The sequence below is a fragment of the Fukomys damarensis genome, unplaced genomic scaffold (genome assembly GCF_012274545.1).
Source record: "Fukomys damarensis isolate Sample0158 unplaced genomic scaffold, DMR_v1.0_HiC HiC_scaffold_1, whole genome shotgun sequence".
Lineage (NCBI taxonomy): Eukaryota > Metazoa > Chordata > Mammalia > Rodentia > Bathyergidae > Fukomys > Fukomys damarensis.
The window spans coordinates 21711644-21722189 of NW_022900913.1; positions in this window are offsets into that span (position 1 = coordinate 21711644).

The window sequence follows — 10546 nt, forward strand, 5'->3', positions numbered from 1 at the left end:
TTACTGTGGGAGACAGAAAGATTACAGAATAAAGAGAGTGCTTTGGGTTCTCGGAATTACACTGGCAGGAAGCCGGCTGAAACAGCTGCTTGGCAGCAAACACATCCAAAGGGAAAAGTGGAAAAGGAAGCTAACTCAGAGTGCAGAACCCAAATGCCAAAAGGTTACATAAAAGCAATGGGGAATTTTGTAGGTATAATTTCCCTAGAGGAATACTTTTCCTAGAGGAATATCAGTAGATATTAGTTGGGGATTCTTTTGAGCCTCCATTTTTTTTCACTCTAAACAAGTGTCTAGTAACAGCTACTCAAGAGCACCAAGTGCTGTTGAGTGGATGAGACAGAGGACTGTCTTTAATTTCTTAGGTAAAAACCGAGTGAGAGTTGCATTCAGGATGAAGTACTTGAGCAACTAGGGGGCTGTGTTCCACTTGAATTTGAGAGAAAGCTAGATTTTGGATTTTATGCAGATACTAATAAGAGGTACAAGTATATTTTTCAGTGGTCTTCAATTTTTCTATTTCAAAATAGTGAGAAAATTGTATAATGAGTACATATTATACAGATATTCAATATTAGTGTTTTATCATTTTAGTAATATATGATCATGAAATATGCTGTAAGATTTCAAAATGTTGGAAAATATAAGTCCTGGGGGGCTTGCTGATCACCTCATACTCTTTTAGGGTTCTGAAATCCTTATAAAAACAGCATTTTGAGCTAATGATTTAGCTCAGTGGTTCCACTGCCTGCCTCGCAAGCAGAAAGACCTGAGTTCGATCCCCAGTACCCCCCCAAAACAAAACAGCATTTCATCTTGACAGGGAAAAACCCTTACGGAATCAGCCACTGCTCTTTTGCAATGTGTCAGTAAATAATTAACATTTTCTATTTAACTATAGGTGAATCCGTTCACCACCATCACAGCAACTACACTTTGCAAAGCACATCAAATAGTTTTTAGTAATTAATATTATTTGTCAATGAAGATACATGCTTGATATGCCTTGAAAATACTCTGAGCTAAAGTCAACATGAAAAGAAGGTAAAAAAGTTTTCAACTGGAAAATCTTCATTATAATGTGGCTATTCTTCCAAAGTTAATAATATGAAGTTCAATATTCAGTGGAGTCTATAAGCTTGGTATGCTTATAAAAATAATTTGTCACATTATAATTACATCTAATACATTTTACTAATTGTTTCTTTATGGCTTAATAGAGATTTTCCCCCAAAAGCATTCAACTTAGACAACATTAATGAGATCAGACTTAATTTCCAGCAGACTCAGTGAAATGAAAAATTGGGTAGCTTGATTTAACACAGTTGGCCAAGAGGCCAAATCAAACACTTTATTTTAGAATTCAACACCTCCTTTTTGTCTTCTTAAGACATTGTACATTTGTATTTTGTTCCAACAATTAAATTTTTAATTTCCAAGTTCTTTTAAGCATCTCTATTGATATTTCGTAGTTATGACCACAGTCTAGTTGTTTCATTTCTTTGACTCAGCTTCTTGTTTTGTGCAGTGGAAATTATATTTGCTATACTCTACTTTTGAAAAGATTCAAAGTGACTCTATCATAGTTTTTAAGAGGTCACATTCCACAAAATAAGTGCATAATACTTAGATACCATTATAATTATTTTTTCTTTGTAATTACTTAATTATATCCACACCTCATTAGGCATAATGTCTTCAAATATCATTTCTACATTTCTTTCCATTGATATCCATTTCCATTTTTCTGTTTTTGATCTATTTTTCTTCTATTAGATACATTTATGAATTCAATTTATATGTAATCATACTACAAAGACTGAAAACTATTTTGTCTTTTTCAGGTGATTTTTCCTGTTTAAAGTTGATTTATTTAATAAGCCAGAGTAGAAATGCAGCAAAAGTCAATTTTCATTTTTGTTGTTTTCGTTCTTCTTAGTGTGCTGTGTCAAATTATTCTCCTATGACTAAATATCTCAGGCATATCCTTGAATTTTTCTCTTCTGTTTACGTTCACTTAGTAACAAACATTTTATCATTCCAAGATATTAAAGAATTACAGTCAAAACTAATATTAAAGTTTCAGTTGTTTTGTAACTTGACTTAGTTTTACATGACTGTAGCAAGGAGTGAGGCATAACAGTATTATCTTTTCCCATATTTATTTTTGCTCTTTCCCCTCATTTACAAGATATGACTGAAAAACTACAGTTAGTTTAATTTTTTTAAATTACAGTAAAAGACACATTGCAATAATATTCCTCAAAACAGTACTACTTGCTCCAAGCATACTTACTTCAATATTCTTGCAACTTTCTAAACTGTTTCTGGAAGTCCTCTTTCAGGAGTGTCTAGTTGCATTCTACTGGCTGTCTTGACACCTTTAATCTATTATAAATGTTTACATCTCGTGGTCCTTTTAACTTTATGGAAGAGCCAGAAGTTGCACAGTGTCAGTTCCAGTTGTTAAGGACAATGAGGACATGTCATAATATTTTAACAAGCCTTCATTTCAGTTGGAGACACTTAGCAAAAGTATTAACCATGTTTTTCATCATACTTCATTGAAAAGCTGTTGCTGCTATTGATGCATAACATACTGCTAATATTGGTCTTTATATATAAATATATAATTCAAATTTTGGGAAACTTTAATGGTGCTGTCAACTTTGGAAAAAGTTATCCCAATTTACTGTGTTAAGTTGGCATTGTACAGAAATGAATAGCCATATTGGTCTAGAAATGTTAATTTTTTAATTTTTATTTTTTATTTTTTTCCATTTGTACAGGGGTAATGCGCTATATTCAATATGTAAGGTCAAATCTATATGGGTTTTATTACAGAAACTAATAATGTATTCTCTAAATAATGAAAAAAAGAATAAGATAAGACTACAAGAGCAAGAACCAATTGAAATATGTTAAGGGACCATTTCCATCATCAGAATTAAGGATTATTTTAAGCTTACATCATCGCCTTTTCTCTTTTACTTTTATGTTAGGATTCCCTGTTTTTAATGTTCATACAGAGATTTCTTTAACTGAAATACTGAATAGTTTCTCTGGTGTGAAAAAATATAATAGTACACAGGATCCTAATGAGATAATTAATAATGTGAAATAGGATGTAAAGGGCTAAAGTTGTAGGGAAAGTGGGAAGGGTGGGGGAAAGGTAATAAGGGAGAGGAAAAAATATGAGAAATTTAAAAAATGGAAATAAAGTGTTTGTAAATGGAGAGGGGAGGAGGGGGTGAAGAGAGGGCAGGGACAAGGGGAAAAATGAGAATAAAGACCTATTATGTAAAGGTACAGGATCCCAATAATGAATGTAACTGTCTTGTATACCTAGATTGCACCAATAAACTCAATAAAAAAAAAAGACACTCACAGAAGAGGATAATAAATAATTAATGGTCAACTTGATAGGAACACCCAGCTTAAATGAGTCAATGTGGTTCTGGGTGTGGAAGACCCACCTAAAAATTGTGGCTCGAATGCCATAAAGGAGAATGCGAGGGGAACACTGCATGCTGCTGATTTCCCAGGAGAAGCGTTGTTGCAGCTGATTTTCCAGATAGGAGCTGTGGTCCTCTCCATCACCGGTGTTGGCTGCTGTTATCTTAGGGGATGTCTGGTCTTCACCTTGACTATTGATTCCCGGCTCTAATGCAGACCCCTCAGCCTGGGGAAACAGATCCTTCACCCCTCCAGCTCAGACTTTATAGTTTATAAAAGTGGTCCTTGGGCCTTCCCAGTGCAGGAATCCTTGATCGGGACTTGCAAGAGACATTGCCATAGGTCTTGGCCCTTGTCTGGATTCTTTAATTCTCCAGTGTGTGGACAGATCTCTTGAACTCTTCTCAATTTGACTTTGGGTCAGTATTATAAAACAATCCTATGAATTTATGTGTCGTGTATTATTCCCTTGCAGATCATTACCACAACACAGAACTTCATAAGTGTTTCAAAATGTGACAAAAACAATGTAATAAAGAGTTTTTGAAAAGTGTTTTGAGGGGGATTAATGACAATGTGTACTTTAATATATACATATATTTTTTTTTTTAAATTAAGCATTTACCTTGTATTTTGGTCATCTCTTGTACTTTCAGCCTTCAGATTCTAGACAAGTAAAAGAAATCAGCAGGAATTTCCTTAGGGCTAAAGGGACTGTAGATGAAACCTCATCTGGTAACCTAGATGTTCTGCTTTATGGTATTGCATTGAGAATTTCTGAAAGGCTTTTTAAGAACTTTTCACTGCATTTATTTGTCATAGAAATGGTTCATTTTCTTCTTGATTGTCTTTCTCATTTTCTTTCCAATATTTATTTTTCTTGGCATGGTACATCATATTGCAAATTGTTTTGATTTGCTCACTTATTCTAATTCAAACCATGCTACTATATATACATGATATACCTGAGAAGTCCTGCAAAGTCTAGAAGTTCAATTTGCTGTTCGTACATTTTGGTACCACAAGTAGCCATTAATAGACTTATCCGAGGTCTCTTTGGATAATGGCCATGCCTTCTATTGCTTGCCGAAATGCCCTCATCAGAGGAAGGGAGGGAGGAAGCCTGTGAATTCACACACCTCCTGGTAAAAAGGACTAATAATAGTGCTTTACGTGCAATTGCCCTGTTACAGTTTAGATCTTGAATGTCCTCCAAAAGACCATGTATTGAGGCTTAGTCTCCAGATGGCATTATCAAAAGGTGATAGGAAAAATGTAGAGCCATGGCACTATGGTAGTATTTTTTTTTCTGCTTCTCTTTATTTGTACATTTTAGGTATACAGTACAGTTATATTCATCATTGGGATCTTATACCTTTACATGACCTATCTTGATTCTTATTTTTCCCCATTCCCCTGGCCTCCCCTCACTCCCTACACCTTTCCCTATTTACAAAGAAATTGTTTCCATATTTCTCCTTTTCTCTATTTCTTTTCTGTTCACGCCTTCCCCTACACGATTAGACCATTTTCCTGTTACACACTGTAAATTATATATCTCGACCCTTATTTACACTTCTAGTTTATCACACCAGAGAAACTATAGTAGGTTCTACATAGGTGAGGACAGAGCCCTGAAGGCTGTTATAGGACTTAGGTCATTTCCTCTTTATTTCTCTAATTCCTGACCATAGGTGAAGGCTTCTTTCACCACGCGTTTCTTCGATGACTGCCTTGTCATAGGGCAAACTGAATAGGACCTCAAATGTCCAAAACTTTGAGTCAAAGTACAGTTTTTCTTTTAGTAAACTGTATTTTTTACAGCATTTATTTATTTATTTATTTGTTTGTTTATTTATTTATTTATTTTTGGTGCGTGAGATTGAACTCAGGTCCTTGGGCTTGCAAAGCAGGTGGTGGAACCATTGAGCTACATCCCCGGCCCTACAGCATACTTTTTACAGCACCAGAAAACTGTTCAACATAGCCTTTCCCAAAAAATGCTGATTTTTACAATTTTTGCTCAATATTCCTACTTCCTTGTACATGTAATCAGGATTGATGATAGATTTATGATCCTCTCACCCCTTAATTTTGATTTTAATATGACAGAAATGTCCCTTCATATCCTTCTTCTTTTTGATTGATACAATAAGTCTTTAATTCATAATTCTAACCTAAGTGCTCATTTTTATTCCTATTATTTCCAAGTACCAGACAGAGAAAATTTTAATTACACACTCACTGTGATTGAACTCAGGTCCTTGCACTTGCGAGACAGGTACTGGAACCACTGGGCTAAATCCCTAGCCCTTCACTGGTACTATTATTATTCAACAGTGTCAGTTACTCTTTAGTTACAAATGAGTTGAGTGATGATCTTAGGTACCATATTCACAAATAAAGCTAATAAAACATAAATGGTCAAATATTTATAGAGTTTAATCTTCTGAATTCTCAGTCTTGCTCTATTTATGTCAAATCACTTTAGAATATTTAATTTTCTGCACTTTATTGTTTTCTATGTTGAGAATAGTTAAGCCACATGATTTGTGCTAATTATCTCAAAACATGCGTGCTAATTCTGTAGTTCATTGCGCGATGCATCATAAACATTCAGCTGTCGTGACCTTTATCAGATCTCAGTGTGATACCTTCTTTCCTACACGTTGCTTCCGCCATCTCCTTTGCGCAATTGCCCATTGCAGTGCAGTAATTAGGGAGGCAGTGCTCTATTCCCAAACACAGGGATCAAATTATCCAGGTTTGAACACAGTTGTGTGGGCAGCTTGTGAGAGAAAGATGGGCCACCAGAATGCGTCTGATGTTTTCAAATGTGAGAATTAAAGGTATGAGGGTCAAGGGAAAAGTCATGGTAGTGGCAGAATGTTGCGTTGGTCACCACATGAGCACTTGTCTTTGGGTTCTGTTATTGAACACCATATATTCATGAACCTTGCCCTTTCTATGAATTTCTGATTTTCCCTTTAAATCCATAAATTATTTTCTGAGGGATGCAATCAGGATGCCTGATAGGTTCAAGCCTCTGTCTTTGTAGGTCTTCATTTTTCTTCTGAGAGGTAGGTATTAGCAGAAGATTCAAACATAGCTGAAGTGTTCCTAGGACTCCTTCATTGCCTCTTCTCTCTGCTGATTCCTATTTTTCTGTTAGTCTTTCTAATGTAGATTTCTGCAAATTCCTCTTTGGTCCTTTTTCTGTTTTCCATCTTTTCCATACATTTTCCTCTGACATTTTATTCTAAAACAATTTATTTTCTAGGTGAGATATTTAAAATATGCAACCAACCTGAGATCCACAGCTATATTTCTTTCTCCAGTGATTGGAGAATGCTTATATTTGAATACTTTCAATAATTTAAGAATTAACATTACTTAATTGATTTTACCTTATTTCTAAGTCAAGTCATTCTTTATGTTGACAGGCAACCATGTCTTCCATGAGAGGAAGCTTCAGATATATTTTCTTTAAATTTTCATAGTCAATTAATTGCAGATCCTAGTAATTTAACATAATAAGATTTTTACTTACATTCTTCCTTTTTCAACTCTGGTTCCTTAATTTGGAGCTCATTCTTTTTTCCCAAATTGTTTGGTTTGCGTCCTTACCAATTTTCCTGTCTCCAGTGTCTGTTCACTCAAAGTACATGAATTACACACTCTGCTGACAGAATAAGCCTTTTACAGCAGAAAATTTGAAGGTTCTTTTCTTTTCTTCTATATTTCTTAAACACTTTCTGTGACTCTAGTGGGCTCAAATAAGGGTTCACTTGTGAAAGCAATGTCATAAGCATTTTGAATAAATTTTATAACTGGAATGAAAATGATTTTTACCATTTTAGAGTCATAACAAACATGAGGAATTACTTTCCATATTCAAAATTTGAAAGTCTCAGTTTTCTCTCTGGTCGTCTCTATTTCCACTTCACTTCATATTCTTTCACTTTCAACAGCGCTCATAGCTCAAGACCCAAGTCCCTATAATAGTAGGACAAAACTTTCTATATTATGGTCATCATTTTTTGCTTAATTTTAAGTGTGAAGACAGTGCTTTACTGTATGTGTAAAACTGATATTAATTTTTCAACAATTGTAAAACATTATCTTATTGCTAATTTCTCTTGAAAGAGACTGATAAATTCTTTTGAAATTTATATGTTAATATCTTGACTCATACAGGATGGCTTTAAGTGGTTGGTGTGTCTTTTGAGCAATGACTAGGACTTTGACAGCAGAGACCCTGTAAATGGAATTAGTGTCCCCCAAAAAGACCACAAGGAGCTCTCTCACTCCTTCATCCATCTGAGGCTACAGAGAGAAGGTGCTTTATCTCAGTCAGGAAATGGGCTCATGAGAGACATCAAGAATTCAGGTGTGTTGATTTCAACTCCTTAAACCAAAAATGTGAGAATACATTTCTATTTCTCATGTAGCAGGTGCTGGTATCAAGATGAAAGATTTCATATTAGACTCAGGTGAAATTAGAGCCAGTAAATTATGAAGGGAGAAAACATTTGCTTACTTGTCTGAGATATGGACTTTCTTAAAGTGTTATAAAGGCCAATAAGAAAATCCATTGTGTTCTGCATACATCCCATACTTTACACTGCTACCATTACACACAGATTTCTGTAGCAGAGTTTGTCTTTAGCATCCTGTAAGAAAGACTATAAGATTTTGGACAAGATGCTCTTGACAGAAAACTTGCCCATGTTCATCGATGAGTTGAGGCCAACTCCTGCCTCATGTCTGAAAGACCAGGGAACTTTATATCCAAGTAGCTCATTTACATTTCTCCTTTTAAAGATTACCTTGGCATCAAACTCTGTAACTTTGCATATTGTTAACTATGGCATGCATATTGTTAGTGCCATGCTTTGCTATCAAGAAATATCATTATATTTTGAAATTTCTTTCTGATTGTTAATTAATTTGACATTTATAACCAACCTAATTTACTGTACTTTGTAAGTGTCCTAATAGACTAAGATATTACCCATGAGACAAATAGGTATTTATTTTTTAAACAGTTATACAATTTCAACCATGTCTGTATATATTCAATTAACTATTTTCATTAATGCAAGCAGTTTTAAAGGTAATTCAGATGAAAATACCATAGAAATATTTACAGCATAATAAATATTAAGTTACTTTTTGCTGGTATTTAATTCACATTTTTAGAATGTGCTCCACCCCATAACAGCAAATCAGCACAGCATCTCCGTGATCCAATTACCTGTTCAATTCCTCAATTTAGCACATTAGGCTTCTTGGGAACAGTACAGATAGAAAAAAAAAATTTCTCTTTTCTTTATAGATCTTTAGAGATTTCTATAGCATAAGTGTTTTCAACCTAAAATATTTCCTTCAAAGTCTCTCTTATATTTATTTACTCAGAAGAGAAGTGTGGACAAGAATTCTAATTCAAATTTATTTAAAAATTAATCATTTAAAACACTAAAACTAGCTATCAGGTGACATTTGACACGTCTACATTCTGTAATGTTCAAAAAACATGTATTTTTAGCTCCTTAAATGTTTAATTTTTTCATTAAAATAAAAATACTCAAAAATACTCTTTTTTGGGGTGGGGTTGAGACTGGGTCTCACTGTGTAGTTTAGACTGCTCTGGAACTTACTGTGTAGCCCAGGCTGGTCTCCAGCTCTCAGTGATCCTCCTGCCTCAGCCTCCTGGAGTGCTGGAATTACAGGCAAGTGCCATTATACCAGGCTAAAAATCCTTCTTTCTAGTTTTGTTGAATGAATGATATTTTGTCTTGTAGTTAGTTAGACAAGAGAAATTTTTCTTGCCTCTAAGGGTGTCAGCCTTCTACTTTGTTCCATCTTTTAAGTTGTGTAATGAAGACCACCCACATTAAGAAGAGAAATCTATTTTACGTAGTCTATGGAACCATTAATAATGTCCAAAGACATACCAGATACCAGAGCATCTTACCAAATGTGTAGGCATCTCATCAGTCAATCAAGTTGAACCATAAAATACACAACCACACTCTCATATGAAATTCTCTATCTCTGAACAATTCTTAAAGGACTCCTTTTTATATGACTATGTTTTAAGTGTTTTCTTCTTCCATGTGTTTACACTAAGCACTTTTTGGGTAATTTAATGTATATAAGATATAAAGTTTCAAATAATTAAATCAGAGCAATATAAATTGTAGACTTAGCACCTTTTAAATTGTTTTAAAGAGTCAACAAACACCAAGTACAGATGACTTGCTCTTATCCTGAACAGGTCTTGAGAACTCAAGCAGAGCACTCAAACTTTTCTTTTTTTCTTTCCTCTATGTTTGAGCATGATTATTTTTAGACTTAAAAGATGAGAAAACTAGAAATTTAACTTGATCCAGATATTTCCCTTCTAGATATCTTCCCACATGTGTTAAAAACATCATTTTATAGTGATACATATATACCAATGTTTATAGAAGCACAATTCAAAACAGCTAAATCTTGGAAGTGGCCTATATATCCATTAAAAGTTGAATGGATAAAGGAAATTGATGGAGACCACTGTGAGCAAGTTACAAATTCATAAATTGGCTTTGCACATTAGAAGTCTGAGTCTGCCTATCAGCCCACAGTAGCTTGCCTGAAAATCCAACAGTTGGTTATGGGAATAGAACAACTCCCCACACCATTGAGGGCTCCATGATCTATAATGCTGTGATGTCTTCGATGGCCAGAAAATAGTGCAGCTAAGGACAGCGTGACTCACCCAGAAAACTCCTGTAGAGCCAAAAATTAATCTATGGGAAAAACATGTTTCCCATTAATCTATGAGCTGTTCTTACTAGACTGTTTCGTTTCCTTGTTGCTCGGACTCTACTCAAGTCAGTGCTCTCCACTTCACCTTTCCCTGTACCTCCCCTTACCGTATCTAGAAGCTGAATGAATGCTCAGTAAATATTGGTAAACTCCAGGAGACAGTGTCTTAGCCTGATAGCAGCTTTCTTTGACTATCCTGCCCCACCCTCCATATGCCTTAAGGTCTGGTCTTGTCTTTTGTAATCCTTGGTCAGGTGGTTGGGGGTCTGATCAGCTC